General features: G+C 44.7%; 1 long non-coding RNA gene across 1 annotated transcript; it reads right to left on the bottom strand.

Annotated features, from left to right (window-relative positions):
- Positions 1-1,960: 1,960 nt before the first annotated feature.
- Positions 1,961-22,379, bottom strand: LOC109945538 (uncharacterized). The gene is made up of 3 exons (XR_002268753.1): positions 22,105-22,379; positions 13,869-13,982; positions 1,961-2,144 (listed from the first exon to the last, which is right to left on the bottom strand). It is a non-coding gene; the product is annotated as an uncharacterized lncRNA (long non-coding RNA).
- Between the last annotated feature and the right edge of the window lie 931 nt (positions 22,380-23,310).

Here is a 23,310-nt window from a genome sequence, read left to right as displayed (position 1 = left end):
CCCTAAGAGGATCCCTCACCGCCTTCACGTCTAAACCTTTTTGTCTTCCCTTGCCCCGAGTTCTTCGCCTCCACCAAGATTGTTGTGCTTACGGCCTGGTTGAAAGTGAGATCCAAAAGCCATTTTTCATTGTAGCCTATCACTCAAACCTCGCATAAAACAATTCTTCTTCTTTAAGTGCATGTTGACTTGTTCTATGGCATACTGAGAGAGATGGTTGAACTTGGCAAGGTACTACATCACAGAGTCACCACCTTGCTTCAGACGAAATAATTCTTCCAACTTCATTTGCAGAATGTCATCTGGAATGTAATGCTCCCTAAATGCTTGCTTGAACTCTGCCCATGTAATAAGAGGACCTTCAGGCTGAATGGCTATGAAGTTTGCCCACCATGTACTGGCGGCACCTCGTAGTTGTTGAGCAGCAAACAGGGGCTTCTGAGTTTCCATATATTGGATCAGTCTGAACTTCTGTTCCATCACGCAAATCCATTCATCCGCCTGTAGGGGTTCTTCTGCTTTAACGAAAACATGGGGACAAGTTTTCGAAAACTCCATATAAGTAGTGTCTCTGGGGGCTTGATTGTGGCCTCGTCCTCCTTGTTGATGAATCTGGTTTCCTGCCATCTCCCAGAGAAACCAGGTATTGTCAGGAGTAGCATTAAGCAAGGCAGCAAAGGCCTCCGCCAAAGTTGGAGGTTTAGGTGGTGGGATTGGAGTCTCCTCCCCACTACCCCGAGAAGTCCCTGCCCCATCCTGACCATGAGTCCTTGTTGGCATCTGGAGAAGAAAATATACTTGATTATTACACAGTACAGTTACACAGCCTTTATTACATTATTCCAAACTCACACTCATTATACATACTTAACCCATACAACTCACTTTCCTTATTTAGACTACACAAGGAAACACCCTACTACTATAGTAATCTAGTCCTCCACATTCTTGGTCGCTCCAGATCCGCTACTAGCTTCAGGAGGGCGATCATCCACGATGTTCATAGAAAGAGGGACTCCAAAGATGTCTAGCTCCCCATAGGGTCCTCCTTCATCTGCTCCTGCTACGCCAGCTCCCATCTCTGCAACTTCAGGTGGCACGTTTGGGTGTAGCTAGTCATACAGCACATGCACCTCCTCGTCCGGGACATTATTGTATGCTTGTAGGTTTTCCAAGGCCAAGCTCAGCTCTTCCACCCATGCTCGGGCAGTCGCCTCACAATCCTAGGCTATGGATCGATAATTCATAGCCCAGTCAATAGCTCAATCACGTTCTACAATCTCACACTGCAAGCGCTCTACTTCTTCTGATAGCTCAGCGATGCGGCGACTAGCACACATACGCTCCCTGCCTCCATGGCGCAATTCCACAGTCAGGCACTCGACTCTAGCCTCCAAGTCTCCTATGGGATCATTGCTCCCACTGCTGCTCTTCTCATGACGAGGAGCCAACTGGTGATGAGGCACACCCTGAGGTCTAGTCGCTTTCCGAAGGGTGGTCTTTGTGCGTGCCATGTCTCTATAAGAGGGGAAGAATACTTAGTATTGTTTAAATATGATGCATGCATGATCCTACAATCATGGAATCAACTACTTATTGATCCCATAATTCCTACATATAACCTAGTAATATGCACTCTTTTGCCCACCTTCCTAAAAGGTAAGTTGCTATAAGAAGGGGTCAAGGTAAGGATGAACTCAAAGGAAGTAGTTTAAAACCTTTTGAAGCACTAAGTAATGTCCGAATAAATGAGCATCGCTCCGATACCAGCTGTCACAGAACCTCCCAAGATATTAGGCCCACCTATAGTTGTCCTTATCCCGAAGACCTTAGACAGTCATGCAGGTGCACCCAATGGCTCGACAGGTCCGGTCTCCTGTATCTCCTTCACATCACCCAAGAGCATTCATCCCATATCGTAGACATTACATACCATCAGAGTAAAAGCGGAAAGAGTTACAATAACTTAATTTACATTCATAAGTACAATATAGAAAGAGTCATTATTACATAAACAAGTTCGAGTGCTTATACTTATTATATCATAGGAAGGCAAATACCTTCCATAAGTTTTTCTTATTTTTCTTCCTCCTGCTTTGGGACGACCTTGGAGCAGAAGCAGCAAAACTCAGCAGTTTCTTCACCTACAACAACATGGGTTCAAAAACCCTGAGTATGGAGTGTACTTTCGCAAGTCTCACTCGACCAAAAGAAAAGACTATCAAGGATATGCTGGCCTTTAGGAGTCAAGGTAAGGTTTAGCAAGAACCAATGACCCAGTTTGCATAAAGCTTACTAAAGTTGGTCCTTATGAATTTATTTTACTTGTCAAGTTAGGCAGTTACCTGCATCTAGATTTCCTTGTATTCTAGATCAAACACTTGGCCTATACTAGCCAATCTTTTATCACCTCTTGAGTTCACTTGTCACTGCGTGTAGGTCAGTGACCAAGTCTTCATATACGAGAAGTAACGGTGATATGAATCGATTAATACCCAGCTGGGCATGTCCAACCACACGACATATGTAGCACTTAACCCTTGCATATGTCAACTCGCACCCGGGTTTCTCAAGACCAGAACGGGTTCCCGCTACCTGAGAGTACAATTACTCCACCGTCCAGCCTCTTGCCACGGAGGGTACACGCTACTCTCACCATCTCCCATGCCCAGTGCGGGCGAGCTATTCTGGTATTGGTCTGATCGAGGGAAAGCTTACCCATGATGAGGCAAGTGGCTAGTTAAAAGGTTCACGATGATCAAGCCTAGATTGGCTCGGTGAAAGGGAATTAGGCTTTCACCTAGTTCCTAAATAATTTTGGTGGTTGAATTGCCCAACACAAATCTTTGGACTAACTAGTTTGCCCAAGTGTATAGATTATACAGGTGAAAAAGGTTCACACTCAGCCAATAAAAAGACCAAGTTTTGGATTCAATAAAGGAGCAAAGGGGCAACCGAGGGCACCCCTGGTCTGGCGCACCGGACTGTTCGGTGTGCCACCGGACAGTAAACAGTACCTGTCCGGTGCACCAGGGGACTCAGACTCCAACTCTTCACTCTCGGGAATTCTCGGAAGCCGGCGCGCTATAATTCACCGGACTGTTCGGTGTGCACCGGACATGTCCGGTGCTCCAAGGAAGCTCGGCCTCCTGAACTCGCCAGCCTCGGGTTCGCGCGGCAGCCGCTCCGCTATAATTCACCGGACTGTCCGGTGTGCACCGGACTGTCCGGTGTGCCAGCGGAGCAACGGCTCCCTGCGGCGCCAACGGCTCCCTGTGGAGCATTTAATGCGCGCACAGCGCGCGCAGAAGTCAGAATCGCCCATGCCGGTGCACCGGACATCAAACAGTGCATGTCCGGTGTGCACCGGACACCCAGGCGGGCCCACAAGTCAGAAGCTCCAACGGTCAGAATCCAACGGCAGTGATGACGTGGCAGGGGCACCGGACTGTCCGGTGTGCACCGGACTGTCCGGTGCGCCATCGAGCAGAAGCCTCCAGCCAACGGTCATGTTTGGTGGTTGGGGCTATAAATACCCCAACCACCCCACCATTCATTGCATCCAAGTTTTCCACTTCTCAACCACTTACAAGAGCTAGGCATTCAATTCTAGACACACCCAAAGAGATCAAATCCTCTCCAATTCCACACAAACCCTAAGTGACTAGTGAGAGTGATTTGCCGTGTTCATTTGAGCTCTTGCGCTTGGATCGCTTTCTTTCTTTCTCACTTGCTCGTGTGATCAACACTCAATTGTAATCAAGGCAAGAGGCACCAATTGTGTGGTGGCCCTTGCGGGGAAGTTTTGTTCCCGGCTTTTGATTTGAGAAGAGAAAGCTCACTCGATCCGCGGGATCGTTTGAGAGAGGGAAGGGTTGAAAGAGACCCGGCCTTTGTGGCCTCCTCAACGGGGAGTAGGTTTGAGAGAACCGAACCTCGGTAAAACAAATCCTCGTGTCTCACTTCATTATTCGCTTGCGATTTGTTTTGGGCCCTCTCTCGTGAACTCTTTTATATTTCTAACACTAACCCGGCTTGTAGTTGTGTTTATATTTGTAAATTTCAGTTTCGCCCTATTCACCCCCCCTCTAGGCGACTATCAATTGGTATCAGAGGCCAGTGCTTCATTAGAGCCTAACCGCTCGAAGTGATGTCGGGAGATCACGCCAAGAAGGAGATGGAGACCGGCGAAAAGCCCACTACAAGCCAAGGGAGCACTTCATCGGAAGAGTCCCGCACCAAAAGGAGGGAGAAGAAGAAGAGCTCCTCCAACAAAGGGAAGGAGAAGAAATCTTCTTCTCATCACAAAGAGAAGAAGGAAAAATCTTCTTCCCACAAGCCGCATCGGAAAGGCGACAAGCACAAGAGGATGAGGAAGGTGGTCTACTACGAGACCGACACTTCATCAACATCGACCTCCGACTCCGATGCGCCCTCCGTCACTTCTAAGCGCCAAGAGCGCAAGAAGTATAGTAAGATCCCCCTACGCTACCCTCGCATTTCCAAACATACACCTTTACTTTCTGTCCCACTAGGCAAACCACCAACTTTTGATGGTGAAGATTACGCTAGGTGGAGCGATTTAATGCGATTTCATCTAATCTCGCTCCACAAAAGCATATGGGATGTTGTTGAGTTTGGTGCGCAGGTACCATCCGTAGGGGATGAAAACTATGATGAGGATGAGGTGGCCCAAATCGAGCACTTCAACTCTCAAGCCACAACCATACTCCTTGCCTCTCTAAGCAAGGAAGAATACAACAAAGTGCAAGGGTTGAAAAATGCAAAGGAGATTTGGGATGTGCTCAAAACTGCGCACGAGGGAGATGAGCTCACCAAGATCACCAAGCGGGAAACAATCGAGGGGGAGCTCGGTCGGTTCCGGCTTCACAAAGGGGAGGAGCCACAACACATGTACAACCGGCTCAAGACTTTGGTGAACCAAGTGCGCAACCTCGGGAGCAAGAAGTGGGACGACCACGAAGTGGTAAATGTTATTTTAAGATCTCTCATTTTTCTAAATCCCACTCAAGTTCAATTGATTCGTGGTAATCCTAGATACACTAAAATGACCCCCGAGGAAGTTATCGGGCATTTTGTAAGTTTTGAGTGCATGATAGAAGGCTCGAGGAAAATCAACGAGCTTGGCGACACATCCGAAGCTCAACCCGTTGCATTCAAAGCGACGGAAGAAAAGAAGGAGGAGTCTACACCAAGTCGACAACCAATAGACGCCTCCAAGCTTGACAATGAGGAGATGGCGCTCGTCATCAAGAGCTTCCGCCAAATCCTAAAGCAAAGGAGGGGGAAGGACTACAAGTCCCGCTCCAAGAAGGTTTGCTACAAGTGTGGTAAGCCCGGTCATTTTATTGCTAAATGTCCTATATCTAGTGACAGTGACCGAGGCGACGACAAGAAGGGGAGAAGAAAGGAGAAGAAAAGGTACTACAAGAAGAAGGGCGGCGATGCCCATGTTTGTCGGGAATGGGATTCCGACGAAAGCTCAAGCGACTCCTCCGACGACGAGGACGCCGCCAACATCGCCGTCACCAAGGGACTCCTCTTCCCCAACGTCGGCCACAAGTGCCTCATGGCAAAGGACGGCAAAAAGAAGAAGGTTAAATCCAACTCCTCCACTAAATATGAATCTTCTAGTGATGATAATGCTAGTGATGAGGAGGATAATTTGCGTTCCCTTTTTGCCAACCTCAACATAGCTCAAAAAGAAAAATTAAATGAATTAGTTAGTGCTATTCATGAAAAGGATGACCTTTTGGACTCCCAAGAGGATTGTCTAATTAAAGAAAACAAGAAACATGTTAAGGTTAAAAAGGCTTATGCTCTAGAGGTAGAAAAATGTGAAAAATTATCTAGTGAGCTAAGCACTTGCCGTGAGATGATTGACAACCTTAGAAATGAAAATGCTAGTTTAAATGCTAAGGTTGATTCTCATGTTTGTAATGTTTCAATTCCCAATCCTAGAGATAATAATGATGATTTGCTTGCTAGGATTGAAGAATTAAACATTTCCCTTGCTAGCCTTAGATTAGAGAATGAAAGTTTGATTGCTAAGGCTAAAGATTTTGATGTTTGCAAAGTTACCATTGCCAATCTTAGAGATAAAAATGATATTCTTCATGCTAAGATTGTTGAACTTAATTCTTGCAAACCATCTACATCTATTGTTGAGCATGTATCTATTTGTACTAGATGTAGAAATGTTGATATTGATGCTATTCATGATCATATGGCTTTAATTAAACAACAAAATGATCATATAGCAAAACTAGATGCTAAAATTGCCGAGCATAACTTAGAAAATGAAAAATTTAAATTTGCTAGAAGTATGCTCTATAATGGGAGACGCCCTGGCATCAAGGATGGCATTGGCTTCCAAAGGGGAGACAATGTCAAACTTAATGCCCCTCCTAAAAATTTGTCTAACTTTGTTAAGGGCAAGGCTCCCATGCCTCAGGATAACGAGGGTTACATTTTGTACCCTGCCGGTTATCCCGAGAGCAAAATTAGGAGAATTCACTCTAGGAAGTCTCACTCTGGCCCTAACCATGCTTTTATGTATAAGGGTGAGACATCTAGCTCTAGGCAACCAACCCGTGCCAAGTTGCCTAGAAAGAAAACTCCTAATGCATCAAATGATCATGCCATTTCATTTAAAACTTTTGATGCATCTTATGTGCTTACTAGCAAATCCGGCAAGGTAGTTGCCAAATTTGTTGGGGGCAAACACAAGGGTTCCAAGACTTGTGTTTGGGTACCCAAAGTTCTTGTTTCTAATGCCAAAGGACCCAAAACAGTTTGGGTACCTAAAGTCAAGAACTAAATTTGTTTTGTAGGTTTATGCATCCGGGGGCTCAAGTTGGATACTCGACAGCGGGTGCACAAACCACATGACCGGGGAGAAAAGAATGTTCTCCTCATATGAGAAAAACCAAGATCCCCAACGAGCTATCACATTCGGGGATGGAAATCAAGGTTTGGTCAAAGGACTTGGTAAAATTGCTATATCTCCTGACCATTCTATTTCCAATGTTTTTCTTGTTGATTCCTTAGACTACAACTTGCTCTCAGTTTCCCAATTATGTCAAATGGGCTACAACTGTCTTTTTACTGATATAGGTGTCACTGTCTTTAGAAGAAGTGATGATTCAATAGCATTTAAGGGTGTGTTAGAGGGTCAGCTATACTTAGTGGATTTTGATAGAGCTGAACTCGACACATGCTTAATTGCTAAGACTAACATGGGTTGGCTCTGGCACCGCCGACTAGCCCATGTTGGAATGAAGAATCTTCACAAGCTTCTAAAGGGAGAGCACATTTTAGGATTAACAAATGTTCATTTTGAGAAAGACAGGATTTGTAGCGCATGCCAGGCGGGGAAGCAAGTTGGAGTCCTTCATCCACACAAGAACATCATGACGACCAACAGGCCGCTTGAGCTACTCCACATGGATCTATTCGGCCCGATTGCTTACATAAGCATCGGCGGGAGTAAGTATTGTCTTGTAATAGTGGATGATTATTCTCGCTTCACTTGGGTATTCTTTTTACAGGAAAAATCTCAAACCCAAGAGACCTTAAAAGGATTCTTGAGACGGGCTCAAAATGAGTTCGCCTTAAGGATCAAGAAAATAAGAAGCGACAACGGGACGGAGTTCAAGAACTCTCAAATTGAAAGCTTCCTTGAGGAGGAGGGCATCAAGCATGAGTTCTCTTCTCCCTACACGCCACAACAAAATGGTGTAGTGGAGAGGAAGAATCGAACTCTTTTGGACATGGCAAGAACCATGCTTGATGAGTACAAGACACCGGACCGGTTTTGGGCCGAAGCAGTCAACACCGCCTGCTACGCCATCAACCGGTTATATCTTCACCGAATCCTCAAGAAGACATCATATGAACTCCTAACCGGTAAAAAGCCCAACATTTCATACTTTAGAGTTTTTGGTAGCAAATGCTTTATTCTTGTTAAAAGAGGTAGAAAATCTAAATTTGCTCCTAAAACTGTAGAAGGCTTTTTACTTGGTTATGACTCAAACACAAGGGCATATAGGGTCTTTAACAAGTCCACTGGACTAGTTGAAGTCTCATGTGACGTTGTGTTTGATGAAACTAACGGCTCTCAAGTAGAGCAAGTTGATCTTGATGAAGTAGGTGAAGAACAGGCTCCATGCATAGCGCTTAGGAACATGTCCATTGGGGATGTGTGTCCTAGGGAATCCGAAGAGCCTCCAAATGCACAAGACCAACCATCCTCCTCCATGCAAGCATCTCCACCAACTCAAAATGAGGATGAGGCTCAAGTTGATGAAGGGCAAAATCAAGAAGATGAGCCACCTCAAGATAATGGCAATGATCAAGGGGGAGATGCAAATAATCAAGAAAAGGAGGATGAGGAAGAGCCAAGACCGCCACACCCAAGAGTCCACCAAGCAATACAACGAGATCACCCCGTCGACACCATCCTTGGCGATATTCATAAGGGGGTAACCACTAGATCTCGTGTTGCTCATTTCTGTGAACATTACTCTTTTGTTTCCTCTATTGAGCCACACAGGGTAGAGGAAGCACTTCAAGATTCGGATTGGGTGGTGGCGATGCAAGAGGAGCTCAACAATTTCACAAGGAATGAGGTATGGCATTTAGTTCCACGTCCTAACCAAAATGTTGTAGGAACCAAATGGGTCTTCCGCAACAAGCAAGATGAGCATGGTGTGGTGACAAGGAACAAAGCTCGACTCGTGGCCAAAGGGTATTCACAAGTCGAAGGTTTGGATTTCGGTGAAACCTATGCACCCGTAGCTAGGCTTGAGTCAATTCGCATATTATTGGCCTATGCTACTTACCATGGCTTTAAGCTTTACCAAATGGACGTGAAAAGTGCCTTCCTCAATGGACCGATCAAGGAAGAGGTCTATGTTGAGCAACCTCCCGGCTTTGAAGACAGTGAGTATCCTAACCATGTTTATAGGCTCTCTAAGGCGCTTTATGGGCTCAAGCAAGCCCCAAGAGCATGGTATGAATGCCTTAGAGATTTCCTTATTGCTAATGGCTTCAAAGTTGGCAAGGCCGATCCTACACTCTTTACTAACACTCTTGAAAATGACTTGTTTGTATGCCAAATTTATGTTGATGATATTATATTTGGGTCTACTAACGAGTCTACATGTGAAGAGTTTAGTAGGATCATGACACAGAAATTCGAGATGTCGATGATGGGGGAGTTGAAGTATTTTCTAGGATTCCAAGTCAAGCAACTCCAAGAGGGCACCTTCATTTGCCAAACGAAGTACACTCAAGACATTCTAACCAAGTTTGGAATGAACGATGCCAAGCCCATCAAGACTCCCATGGGAACCAATGGGCATCTCGACCTCGACACGGGAGGTAAGTCTGTGGATCAAAAGGTATACCGGTCGATGATTGGTTCATTGCTTTATTTATGTGCATCTCGACCGGACATTATGCTTTCCGTTTGCATGTGTGCAAGATTCCAATCCGACCCTAAGGAATCCCACCTTACGGCCGTAAAACGAATCTTGAGATATTTGGCTTATACACCTAAGTTTGGGCTTTGGTACCCTCGGGGATCCACATTTGATTTACTTGGTTATTCGGATGCCGATTGGGCGGGGTGCAAAATCAATAGGAAGAGCACATCGGGGACTTGCCAGTTCTTGGGAAGATCCTTGGTGTCTTGGGCTTCAAAGAAGCAAAATTCGGTCGCTCTTTCCACCGCCGAAGCCGAGTACATTGCCGCAGGACATTGTTGCGCGCAATTGCTTTGGATGAGGCAAACCCTGCGGGACTACGGTTACAAATTAACCAAAGTCCCTTTGCTATGTGATAATGAGAGTGCAATTAAAATGGCCGACAATCCCGTCGAGCATAGCCGCACTAAGCACATAGCCATTCGGTATCATTTTCTTAGGGATCACCAACAAAAGGGGGATATCGAGATTTCTTACATTAATACTAAAGATCAATTAGCCGATATCTTTACCAAGCCACTTGATGAACAATCTTTTACCAGACTTAGGCATGAGCTCAATATTCTTGATTCTAGAAATTTCTTTTGCTAAGCTTGCACACATAGCTCATTTGAATACCTTTGATCATATCTCTTTTATATGCTATGACTAATGTGTTTTCAAGTCTATTTCAAACCAAGTCATAGGTATATTGAAAGGGAATTGGAGTCTTCGGCGAAGAAAAAGGCTTCCACTCCGTAACTCATACTTCGCCATCACTCCGAGCAACTCTCTCTTCTTTGGGGGAGAAATGAGCATCAAGGAAAAGGACTTCATCCTTGGGGGAGAGAGTAAAAGCTCAAACGCAAAAGGACCGGATTTCGTCTTTGGTATAATCTTAACTCATTCATTTATGACCAAAGAGGAGGAACTTACTTAAAGGGCTCTAATGATTCCGTTTTTGGCGATTCATGCCAAAAAGGGGGAGAAATGAGCCCAAAGCAAAAGGACCGCACCACCACCACCAAATTCAAAAACTTAGTGCTTTCCAAAAGTCTTTATCATTTGGTATCCTATTGTGTTCAAAAGGGGGAGAAAGTAGTATTTCAAAAATGGTATATCAAAACCCTCTTGAACACTAAGAGGTGGATCTCTTTTAGGGGGAGTTTTGTTTAGTCAAAGGAAAAGCATTTGAAATAGGGGGAGACAATTTCAAATCTTGAAAATGCTTTGCAAACTCTTATTCATTTACCTTTGACTATTTGCAAAAGATCTTTGAAATGGATTTACAAAAAGAATTTGCAAAAACAAAACATGTGGTGCAAACGTGGTCCAAAATGTTATATAAGAAAGAAACATTCCTTGCATATCTTGTAAGTAGTTATATTGGCTTAATTCCAAGTAACCTTTTCACTTACATTATGCAAACTAGTTCAATTATGCACTTCTCTATTTGCTTTGGTTTGTGTTGGCATCAATCACCAAAAAGGGGGAGATTGAAAGGGAATTAGGCTTTCACCTAGTTCCTAAATAATTTTGGTGGTTGAATTGCCCAACACAAATCTTTGGACTAACTAGTTTGCCCAAGTGTATAGATTATACAGGTGAAAAAGGTTCACACTCAGCCAATAAAAAGACCAAGTTTTGGATTCAATAAAGGAGCAAAGGGGCAACCGAGGGCACCCCTGGTCTGGCGCACCGGACTGTCCGGTGTGCCACCGGACAGTAAACAGTACCTGTCCGGTGCACCAGGGGACTCAGACTCCAACTCTTCACTCTCGGGAATTCTCGGAAGCCGGCGCGCTATAATTCACCGGACTGTCCGGTGTGCACCGGACATGTCCGGTGCTCCAAGGAAGCTCGGCCTCCTGAACTCGCCAGCCTCGGGTTCGCGCGGCAGCCGCTCCGCTATAATTCACCGGACTGTCCGGTGTGCACCGGACTGTCCGGTGTGCCAGCGGAGCAACGGCTCCCTGCGGCGCCAACGGCTCCCTGTGGAGCATTTAATGCGCGCACAGCGCGCGCAGAAGTCAGAATCGCCCATGCCGGTGCACCGGACATCAAACAGTGCATGTCCGGTGTGCACCGGACACCCAGGCGGGCCCACAAGTCAGAAGCTCCAACGGTCAGAATCCAACGGCAGTGATGACGTGGCAGGGGCACCGGACTGTCCGGTGTGCACCGGACTGTCCGGTGCGCCATCGAGCAGAAGCCTCCAGCCAACGGTCATGTTTGGTGGTTGGGGCTATAAATACCCCAACCACCCCACCATTCATTGCATCCAAGTTTTCCACTTCTCAACCACTTACAAGAGCTAGGCATTCAATTCTAGACACACCCAAAGAGATCAAATCCTCTCCAATTCCACACAAACCCTAAGTGACTAGTGAGAGTGATTTGCCGTGTTCATTTGAGCTCTTGCGCTTGGATCGCTTTCTTTCTTTCTCACTTGCTCGTGTGATCAACACTCAATTGTAATCAAGGCAAGAGGCACCAATTGTGTGGTGGCCCTTGCGGGGAAGTTTTGTTCCCGGCTTTTGATTTGAGAAGAGAAAGCTCACTCGATCCGCGGGATCGTTTGAGAGAGGGAAGGGTTGAAAGAGACCCGGCCTTTGTGGCCTCCTCAACGGGGAGTAGGTTTGAGAGAACCGAACCTCGGTAAAACAAATCCTCGTGTCTCACTTCATTATTCGCTTGCGATTTGTTTTGGGCCCTCTCTCGTGAACTCTTTTATATTTCTAACACTAACCCGGCTTGTAGTTGTGTTTATATTTGTAAATTTCAGTTTCGCCCTATTCACCCCCCCTCTAGGTGACTATCACTCGGTCCTTAAACGACTCAGATAGAGACACCACACCGAGACTTCCTTGTCGTGCAAGTCACCCGCTAGGTCTCGTCTTTATCATTTAAAACCCAAAGCTTAGTACCTGACAGAGGAACTCTTTTTAGATGTTGAACCCATCACGACTGTGATGGATCCACCATCATAAGTCTTTTCTTTGTAAAAATTCCCATCCAGTGTGAAGCATCACCTTTTATTTTAAAACAAAACATTTTTGTTTTTCTAAAGCAAAGCTAAGCATCATAAAACTTGTTTGAATAATTCAGGTAACAAGGAATGGTATTCAAGTTCTCAAGGAAGGAAATGCATCAATAGTTTACCACACAATTCCTATCACCTAATGCAGCATTCAAAGTTGGTAAAGCTTTAAAATACAAGGAAAGGTAATGCACTAGGGCTTGCCTTGTGTTGTAGGAGTTTCTGCTTCCTCACCACAGATGTCGAAGTAAAAGTTATTTTCCACTGGACAACCACCTCTTCTACTATGTATTCTTCTTTGTGTTCTATTCGTGATAATACATGTATATAAATGCTTATGCTATGTCATGGATATGCAATTGTATAACAAAAAGATAGTAAGTTGTATCTTGAATACATCTTTCCTTCATGGTGGTAATCAACCACTAAGACTTCCTAGTTAAATACACTTTTAGGATTACTTACTAACCTTCTTAGGATACTGGTGAAGGTAAGTTTACTAAGTTCAACTTTATTTACAAAAGTTACCTCTAACTTAGCTAGTATTAAAATGGTTAATCTATGGAACCATTTACTGGTTTTCTAGTCAAACAGTGTCCAAACAACTTTAAACTTTACTAAACGTCTATAACCAATATTTTAAGTCTACTAAAAAAGTTTTATTATTTTTGGGATTACTAAAATGATTTCTAAAATTTTGAAAGGCCTTACTTAAGTACCCTTAAATGCTACATAATTCAGGGTTGGAAATAAAAATCTTGGAATTATTTTTATTAAATACTACTTGATTTTAGGAGTCTAGTAAAATTTGACTCATGATTTTATCCATTTCCTACTATTTTTTATGGATTTCCAAAGCTAGCAGTAAAAAGAAAAGAATAAAACTATGAATAGTAACGAGCTGAATTTGGCCCGACAGACCCAAACCTACGCAGAAAACCGCGCGTGTCCGCGCCCGCGCTGGCTGCTTTGCGTCGAGGTCGCAGGTGTTTTAAATATCAGCGAAATGATCACCAGTACTATTACAATGTGCCACTGACAACGCATCCGACCCCCTCCCTTTTGCCTTATTCACAAACTTGAGTCCCCACGCTTGACTCCAGTCGAACACCTGTCGGAGTGACTTGATTTCACCGTCGGCGACCTATTCCGGTGGTAGCGAGCACACGGGCTCCATCTCCGAAGCTACCCGAGCACATCCTATCAATTAATTTGACTAATCTATCTATGACCCGTGTCTGCCCGCGACAACAGCGGAGCAAGAACTCCAACAAGCTTGTACTCGCAGACACACAACGGTAGCATTGAATTGGGGAGCGGGAAGAGCATCAGTGCCTCACCAGAGTTCTAGGACGACCGTTGAAAAAGCGGGTGATGAGATGGAGTAGCGAGTCGACGAGAAGGCGCTCTGCGACGGTGTCCAGTGACAGCGATGAACTGCTCCGGCTGATCTACTATGGTAGAGTTCAATCGGGGAGCTCAGTAAGCTTCACAAGCACTTGAGGATGCTAAAACATGGACCAGAGGGGCAGCACTACAGTAAACTGATAAACATCCGACGGCCTCCTTATCTCCGACGGCGGCCTACGAGGCCGTCGGAGATTAGTTTATGTCCGACGGCCACAAAGGGCCCTCGGAAATAGTTCTTATCTCCGACGGCCTCGTAGGCGGCCGTCGGAGATAAGGTTATGTCCGACGGCTGGCAGCGTAGCCGTCGGAGGTAAGATTTTTTAATCCCCCAGGAAACCGGCGCGCGGTTCATTTCCACGCGCGCGCTTCTTTTCTCCTCTGTCTCTCCCCACGCGCCGCCGCCGTCAACTGCGCCGCCGCCGTCGCCCACTGCGCCGCCGCGCCGCCGCGCCGCCGGCCGCCCCGCCTCCCACTGCCCCGCCGCCCCGCCTCCCAAAGCCCCGCCGCCGTCGCAGCCCCGCCTCCCAAAGCCCCGCCCACACGCCTCCCCGCGAGGCCGCCGTCGCCGCCGGCCGCCGGTGGCCGCCCCGCTCGCCCCGCTCGCCCAGCCGCCGTCGCCTCCCCGCCCAGCTCGCCCCGTCGGCTACATCTCCGCCCGCCATATTATTAAAGTAAGTATTTTTAGATTTATTTTGTATATATTAATATTGTTTTGTAGTTTCTAATGTTGTAATTAAATAATTAGTATGTTAAATAATGTTTATCTTATTATATCCGATGGCCTAAATTTGATTATTTGGCGAAATTTGATTATATGGCCTAAATTTGATTACGTAATTAAATTACCTTGTTTTAGTTTATTTAGTGGTGCTTTAGATAATTTAAATTTTAAATTTCCGAGGGTAATTATTATGCCCTCGGAAATAAGGTCAATTTATATGATTTGTCATTCATAACAATGTTATTTCGTATGTAATATTGTATTGTGGTTTATTAGTTTCATTATTTAATAATACACGATGATTCTAGTTAATCATAGTGTATCGTAGTGTGAACAAACGAAACCTAGGCGTCACCCGTTTCGGCCCAACACACCTTACAAGCGACGCATGTAAGGTGTGTTGGGCCGGAATTGTCCCTTTATTGGACAGCCTAGGGGTGACCGAAAGAGTTCGTGTTTATGACAAAAGCATGTGCTCGTGCTTAGTTTCGGAAGCATAACCCCTATGTTCTCCAATTGCACCATTTTTAGGCGTGCGATTGGAGAACAGCGGGGTTATGCTGCCGAAATTTCGCACGACCACATGTCTTGTCATAAACACGGCCTCGTCGGTCACTCCTGGGTGGGTTTAGGACCTATCCTTTCCTACAGATGTAGGGGCGTGATTTCTTCATAAAAACGGATGGTCCGTGCATTACTTATCTAATTAAGTTAACGTCTCGTATCTAGTATGGAGGAGAATCGTCGATGGATGTATGAAGGTTGGAAGAAAAGAGGTGCTCTATCAAGTGAGTGGGTGGCCAAGACTGACGCTTTTCTCGACCATGCTTTTGCTCGGTCAGAGACTGGAACCGATGTTAGGTGCCCTTGTAGCAAGTGTCGGAACATTAATTTCCTTGACAGGAGGACTATGTCGATACATATTTGCAAGAACGGTTATATGCCAGGCTATGAGGTGTGGGTGCACCACGGTGAGGACCCACCTCCTCGTATTGTATCGGAAGTTCAGTCACATGAAGAGGAGGACTACGATAGGATGGAAGAGATGCTTGACGATGTACGCCATGAGTTTCTAACTGTCGATTCGGAGAACCCCGGTCAACCCACCGAGTTTGAGGATCCAGCTACACCTGAGGTTCAGAAGTTCTTCGAGCTCCTTAAAGCTGCCGAAGAGCCGTTGCATGAGCACACAAAAGTGACCGTCCTTGTATTTGTGACTCGACTTATGGCTATTAAGTCTAAGTTTGCATTCTCAAACAACTGTTACAAGGAACTTTTGAACTTGATCAGTGATGTACTTCCGGAGAATCACAAGATGCCAAAGGACATGTATCAGTCTAAAAAGCTGTTATCTGGCCTGGGTATGGACTACGAAAAAATTGATGTCTGTGAAAATAATTGTATGCTTTTCTGGAAGGAGACCGCAGGTGAGAAGAAGTGTAATGTATGTGGTGAGCGTAGATTCGTTGAGGTTGAAAACGACGATGGTATGACCGTGACTACGAAGATTGCACGTAAGCAGCTTCGTTACATGCCTCTCATACCTCGGTTGAAACGTTTGTTCATCTCCAAGAATACAGCCAGACACATGAGGTGGCACAAAGAAGGGGTACGTGAGAATCCAAATGTCATGGTGCACCCAGCTGATACAGATGCATGGAAGGCACTAGATGCTTTTGATTCGAGCTTTGCTGATGAAGTGCGGAATGTCCGCTTCGGTTTGGCAACAGATGGTTTCTCGCCATTCAATGTAACTGCAACGTCGTACTCATGTTGGCCCGTCTTTGCTGTTCCATACAACCTTCCACCAGCTCTTTGCATGAAATATGAATTTATTTTCTTGTGTCTTATAATACCTGGTCCGGATCATCCTGGAACAAAGATCGATGTGATGATGAGACCCCTGATTGAAGAATTGAAAATTTTGTGGGAAGGAGTCGAGGCGTACGATTGTTACAAGAAACAGAAGTTCAACCTGAGAGCCGCGTTTTTATGGTCTATTCATGATTTTATGGCTTATGGTATCTTTGCTGGATGGAGTTGTCATGGGATTTTGACATGTCCTATATGCGTTGAAGACACTTTATGCTTTCGACTAAAGTTTGGTGGAAAGATATGTTACTTCGATTGCCATAGATGTTTTTTGCCAGAGGATCACCCGTTCAGGTTCGATAGGAACGCTTTTAAAAAGGACACGATTGTGACGAGGGGGCCACCCAAGCGTCTAAGTGGTCCAGAGATTCTCGCGAGACTTAATGATTTGAAACTAAACGAACATGGAAATCGTTTTGAAGGTTATGGAACCGAGCATAATTGGACTCACAAATGTGGTCTATGGGAACTCCCTTATATGAAAGCCTTGATTCTAATGCATAACATTGATGTCATGCACCAGGAACGAAATATGGGTGAAAGCATTATCAGCACTTGCATGAATATCACCGACAAAACAAAAGACAACCCTAAGGCAAGGAAAGACTTGGCCTTAATCTGTAGAAGACCAACTATGGAGATACGAGAGAATCAGAAGAAGCCACGTGCTCCTTTCAGTATTAAACCTAAAAGGAAGAAACAATTGATGAAATGGTTGAAAAACTTAAAGTTCCCAGATGGTTACGCCGCGGGCTTTAGAAGGTCTGTGAATTTGAAGACGGGCAAGTTTTCTGGGTTGAAGAGTCATGACTACCACATAATAATGGAAAGACTCCTTCCTGTTATGTTTCGTGGTTTTGTAAAAAATGATGTCTGGAAAGCATTAGCGGAGCTAAGCTACTTTTATAGACATCTTTGTGCCAAAGAAATAAAGAAAGAGATGATGGAGAAGCTTGAGCAAGAAATACCGATTTTGGTATGCAAACTTGAAAAAATATTTCCACCAGGTTTCTTCAATCCGATGCAACATCTACTTGTTCACCTACCATTCGAAGCTAAGGTAGGAGGTCCTGTGCAATATAGATGGATGTATCACATCGAAAGGACACTAAAGAAGCTACGTGCAATGGTTGGTAATAAGAGACGAGTTGAAGGGTGCATCGCTGAAGAATTCAAATACAAAGAGATAGCATCGTTCACGGGCCTGTACTTTGCAGAGGAACACAATGTCAATGCCCATACGTTGCGGTATCATGTCGACGAGCCCCCTATTAGTGATATTGAAATTTTTCAATGGAGGGGCAAAACTGTAGGACCCAGCACAACATACTGTTTCACCAACGACGAATGGAAGACTGCTTTACTCTACATGTATAACAACATGGAAGAGATGAGTCAGTTTCTCCTGTAAGTGTAAACTTTATTTTAGTCATTGCCGCTAGAATTTTTGTTGTGATACTAAAAGGTTTGTTTCCTTGTACTAACAGGGAATTTGATTCTCAAAATTGCATCTCTGGCTGTGAACGTGACCAGATTCGTCGAGAGGGAAAAGATGGGGGACTTAATTTCTTGTGTTGGTTTCGAGATTATGTAGATAAAAATGACAATATACACCCGGACCTTCGACAATTATCCCTAGGAGCAGTAACTGGCAGACGTTATGGTCGGTATGATGTCAATGGTTTTAGATTCCGTTCCACAAGGTTCGAAGATGATCATCCTCTAGCAGCCACGACAAACTCCGGAGTTGTAACTAGAGCTGTCGACGATGAAGGGAAGGTGACTAATTATTATGGAGTCATTAATGATATAATCGAGTACAAGTTTTTTGGAGATAAACAACTCAAAGTGGTGTTCTTCGATTGTGATTGGTTTTCTCCAAATACAACGCGAGAAAATCAATATGGCATGGTGGAAGTCAAACACAACGATAGATTAAAAGGCCATGACACTATAATCCTTGCCCACCAATGCGAGCAGGTGTATTATATGACATATCCATCTAAGAAAAACGGTTTGGTTGATTGGAGGGTAGTGTACAAAGTTAATCCTCGTGAACGACTATATGCTCCTGGTGATGCTGGTTATGTTGAAAGTCAAATCGAGCAGGAAGTGGGGGCTGCTGAGATTTTCCAAGACGAAGAACTTACAAGCACGTTTAATGTACAAACTGAAATGTTGGAAGAATCTTTATTAGGCGATCAAAATGATGTAGAGGTTCCTCCAAAAAGAAAACGAGTGACGAGAAAGAAGAAAGCTACTTGGCGTCCATTAAATCGACGAAAGCAACTAGATCCTGATTTTGATTACGATTACGATTGACGAGTATGGATCATGATTTTATTGCATATTTTATGATTTTATTGCATATTTTATTATTTTATTGTCGATTTATGTACTAACTTGTTTTTGTTAAAACAGGATGTCAAAGAAAATGAAGTCTTTAGCTCGTAGTTTGCTTGGGTCGAGGAGTAGCTCGAGGAGCAGCTCGAGGGGTGAGGATTCAGTTTTTCAGGGCACAGGTTCTACCATGAGCAGACGGAGAGCGCTGGCAGAACATTTGCCTCCACAAGATGTAAGTTAGTTGTTAAATTACATTATTTGAGTTACTTAATATTGTATGATGTAAGTTATTTGTTTCATAGGATGCTGAAATTGAGGAACCAGTGGTAGAGGATCATGCAAGAGATGATGATGAAGATGATGGTGGAGATAATGTGGGAGATGATGCTGGAGACGACGCTGGTGGAGATTCTGGGGCTGGTGGAGATTCTGCAGCTGGTTCTGGAACTTCTCGAGTTAAGAGAACGAGGAAGCTGCATTTTGTTGGACCACCTCCAGAGCTTCCACCCGAATCTCGGGTTGTGATAAAGCCTAGTGGAAAGTGAGTGACATATCTTTGCTTAAATGTTATTGAAAGTTATGTTTTAATTTCTACATTGATTTCTGTTTGCAGGACTTGGATCGACGACTCGTTCACAGGCACAGGACACTACAGGCAGGTGAACATGGTTCTTGGTAATCTTGTTCGTCTGCACTGGCCTGGTCTTGTGACTTTGCCTACTGGCGAGTCTGTCCCGGCCACCACTTGGGAGCATTATCGCTATGGTGTCTGTAGAACGTTTGGCAACACACAGGCACTAGTTTGGGATGCATTCTGGGTATGACTTGTTTATACTATTTTAGTTATTCCATATATGTTTGCTTTTATGATAACACTATGGTTTTTGCAGAAACGGTACAAGTTGCCGGACGATGGATCATATGATATGAACGCTCGTTACGTGTTTGAGTATAACGCGAACGATGTCGTTGCAGATGCAATGTACTATGCACGAATTCAGGCTATAAAGGCATGGTACAGAGCAAATGCTGATGATCGACCGATGCCAAATACAAAGGCCGAGTGGTCATCAATTTACCTGACGGAGGAGCAATACCTAGAGGTAAACAGGTTGTTGCCTCTCATATCGCACGAAGCCATGTATTTGCTTGCTTTATTTAAAAAATTTCATGTAGGTGTCGGTGCCGTGGATGGCCACCCGATCAGACGGTTATCGGGCATTGTGCAAATGGTGGGGTTCCCCTGAGTTTCGTGCCATTTCCGAAAGGAACAGGGGAAACCGTGGAACTGAGTCGTTCCACAACTACGGCGGTGATGGTCATGTGCGCTTGGCTAAGCGAATGGTAAGTCTCAGTTTGTCGTAACTTTGAATTACATAGAAATGTGTCAATATAACTTTTATGTACAGGAAGTCAAATCCGGCCGTACGCCCACGGATGTGGAGGTGTATATGCAAGGCCATAGGGGTTCTGATCCTCAGAATCCTGATGTGTTATGCACTCAGACGGCCACCGACCGTCTAGTGAGTTTTTGATACTCTATTATGTGTTTGATATTGTTTGCAATGGCATAGGGGTTATGCACTTATATTTGATATTGTTTGCCTCCAGGCTTCGTATGGGCAGGAGATGGTTCAACGCCATGGGGAGGAGTACGATTGGAGGAGCCAGCCAATCGACCCTCAGGCAGCATATGCTAGTGCAGGAGGACAAGCTCATGGACGGTGAGATTATTTGATTTGGTTTTCAAAATTGTCATCATATGCTTGCGATTCAACTGAGGCATGAGTTACTATACTAAGTGCATGGTTCACTCTTGTAGGTTGGGTATTTTTGATTCTACGATTGATTCCAGAGAGCTGAGACGCCGTGGACGACAATCCACATCGTCGTCTTCACAGTCGTCTCGTTCACGATCAGCAGCCCATGAGATAGAGCTTGCGGTGTTGCGTCAACAGGCAGAGTACCATCAATCAGTCTTGAGGGATCAATTGGAGTACCAGAGGCAACAATCTGAATACCAGAGACAACAAGCCGAGTACCAGAAGAAGAGGGACGAGTATTATGCAAGCCTCCAGGCCCAAAATCAAGCTCTTCTCTCGGTACTTTGAAGTAACATTTTGTAGCTTATTTTGCAAAACACTTGATGTGTGTCTTGTTTGTTCAACAATGACTTGTATATAATTTGTAGCAACTAGCCCAACAAGCGGGCGTCCCGATGCCGACATATGGGATGCCGCCTCCGGACTTTGCACTGCCAATGCCAATGTTGGCGCCTCCACCTCCGCCTCCGCCTCCGTCACAATTCCCTATGGTATGTACACATATGCGTGTGTGACATGTTCATAGATGTCTTATGTGTTTAAATGAACAACTGAGTGGTTACTATTTCATGTGCTTGTGTTATAGGGATTTCAGACACCACCCGCTTCAGTTGCCGCACCTGGAGATGGGTCTGGTCAAGACGACACAACACATTCGTGGGTGAACAACCTTTTCAACACGCAGAGTCCAGCCGGAGGAGGTGGCTACTCGAACCATCCAGACGATGGATATGATTGATGTGTCGTGATGTTTATTTATGAAACACTTTGCAACACTTGTTTGTGAGACACAATTTCAGTTTGCAACAACCGTCGAACCTATATGTTGGTCGAACCTATATGTTGATGTTAAATTTGTGAATGTTAATATTTATGTGAGAATATTTGTGATTGTGAATACTTATTAGAATGTGTATATTTGTGATTGTGAATGTGAATGTGTATATGTGCATGAATCTGTTTTTGTTTTGTAAATGTCAGATTTTTTAAAAAACAGAATTTTGTGTAAATTCTGTAATTTGTTATGTCCGACGACCTAGTGTTAGCCGTCGGACATAACCTTGCCTTATCTCCGACGGCATTAAATACCGTCGGACATAACCTAACCTTATGTCCGATGGCTTCTCGCTGGGCCGTCGGACTTAAGCTTGTGGGGCCCACTGACTGACCGGTAAAACGGTTGAGATGTATTATTTCCGACGGGCTCTAGCAGCCGTCGGAGATAGGCTATGTCCGACGGCTGCCGTCGGACATTGCATTATTTCCGACGAGTTATCTCCAACGGCTTAAAGCCGTCGGAGATAAGTCTTTGCCGTCGGAGATAAGCTATTTCCGACGGTTTAATTCTAATGTCCGACGGTTTTGGCCGTCGGACGTTTCTCCGTTTACTGTAGTGCAGGAACTGACCTGAACAGCTCTGGCCACGACGGAGGGTATCACGATGGTGCTCCGGCCGATTCCGAGAAAATCCGGAATTCTCGGGCTATGGTGGATGAACTAGGGCATTGAGCGGTGGGCTAGGTGTGTAACAATGAGGAGGAACGAGGAAAAACACTCAATTTATAGAGATCAGCCACTGGTGCCATGAATTTGGGCGAAGATGAGCTCACGACGCTGAGGGGATGAGTCACCGGAGTTCATCTACTGTGGTGTTTGATGGGGTATGTCTTGGGGCAGTAATTGGCTGTCCACCCCGACCTACCGCGACGTGGTAACGCTCTCTAGTACGTGGCATGATCATGAGGAGTTGCGGACTCTGGTGATGGCATCTCAACCGACTGCGAAGCAAGTGGGTACGGCGGCCAATGCATGAACTCATCCGCAGCCGTGATATTTTCACCCCTTCGGCAATATCCGCTCCAAGTCGTGCATGAATCTTCATGGTAAGCACGAATCATCGCGCCTGATCACCAGCGACGAGATGCACTGCATCTATGATCTTTTGCAGGTACTGTACCATGTCATTAGCCGTTTACTCATCTAACAGAACAACTCTAGGGCCCCTCTTCTTCAAATTTTATGCAGGGAACTACTAATTTGACTGCATCAAAGTTGTTCTCCTATATACTAGCTTCAACTTTTTCACAGAGATCTTGGTAATTTACTCACTGGATCAAGCACAATTTGGCTCCAAAGTCGATCAAATACCACTGACAGTCCAATATCGGATCACGACTTGACTAATAGCCCGACTTCCAGGGCATTTTACTCCAAATTCCATACAATTCTTAGGCTAAGTCACTTAATCAAATTTGTACTACTATAGTAGCTCTACAACTTTGCCATAATGACTTATAGCAAACCCCTTATGGATCAAGAGATACAGAAGCCCAAAGTTAGGTTATTAACATTGTTTTTCCAGGATTTAAGAGTAGAGGTGCTTATGGACTTTTGCCAATTACTCCAAGTTTCACCACAAAACATGGAAATCTCCAAATATAAAAGTTGCTTAGTTTTTGTTAATCTACCACATTGATAAATACACTTTTGGCAAAAAGTGCATAGAATTTGAAATCACTCTATAGGACACTAATTAGGGTTTTGACTCCAAACTAGGGTTTTGAGTGTCCTAGGGTACATTAAGTGCTTAACCTCTATAAACCACTATTTCTT

This window comes from Zea mays, chromosome 4 (genome assembly GCF_902167145.1).
Source record: "Zea mays cultivar B73 chromosome 4, Zm-B73-REFERENCE-NAM-5.0, whole genome shotgun sequence".
NCBI lineage: Eukaryota > Viridiplantae > Streptophyta > Magnoliopsida > Poales > Poaceae > Zea > Zea mays.
Note: the sequence above shows the minus strand (reverse complement) of the source record. Positions and strands in the feature narration are given on the sequence as shown.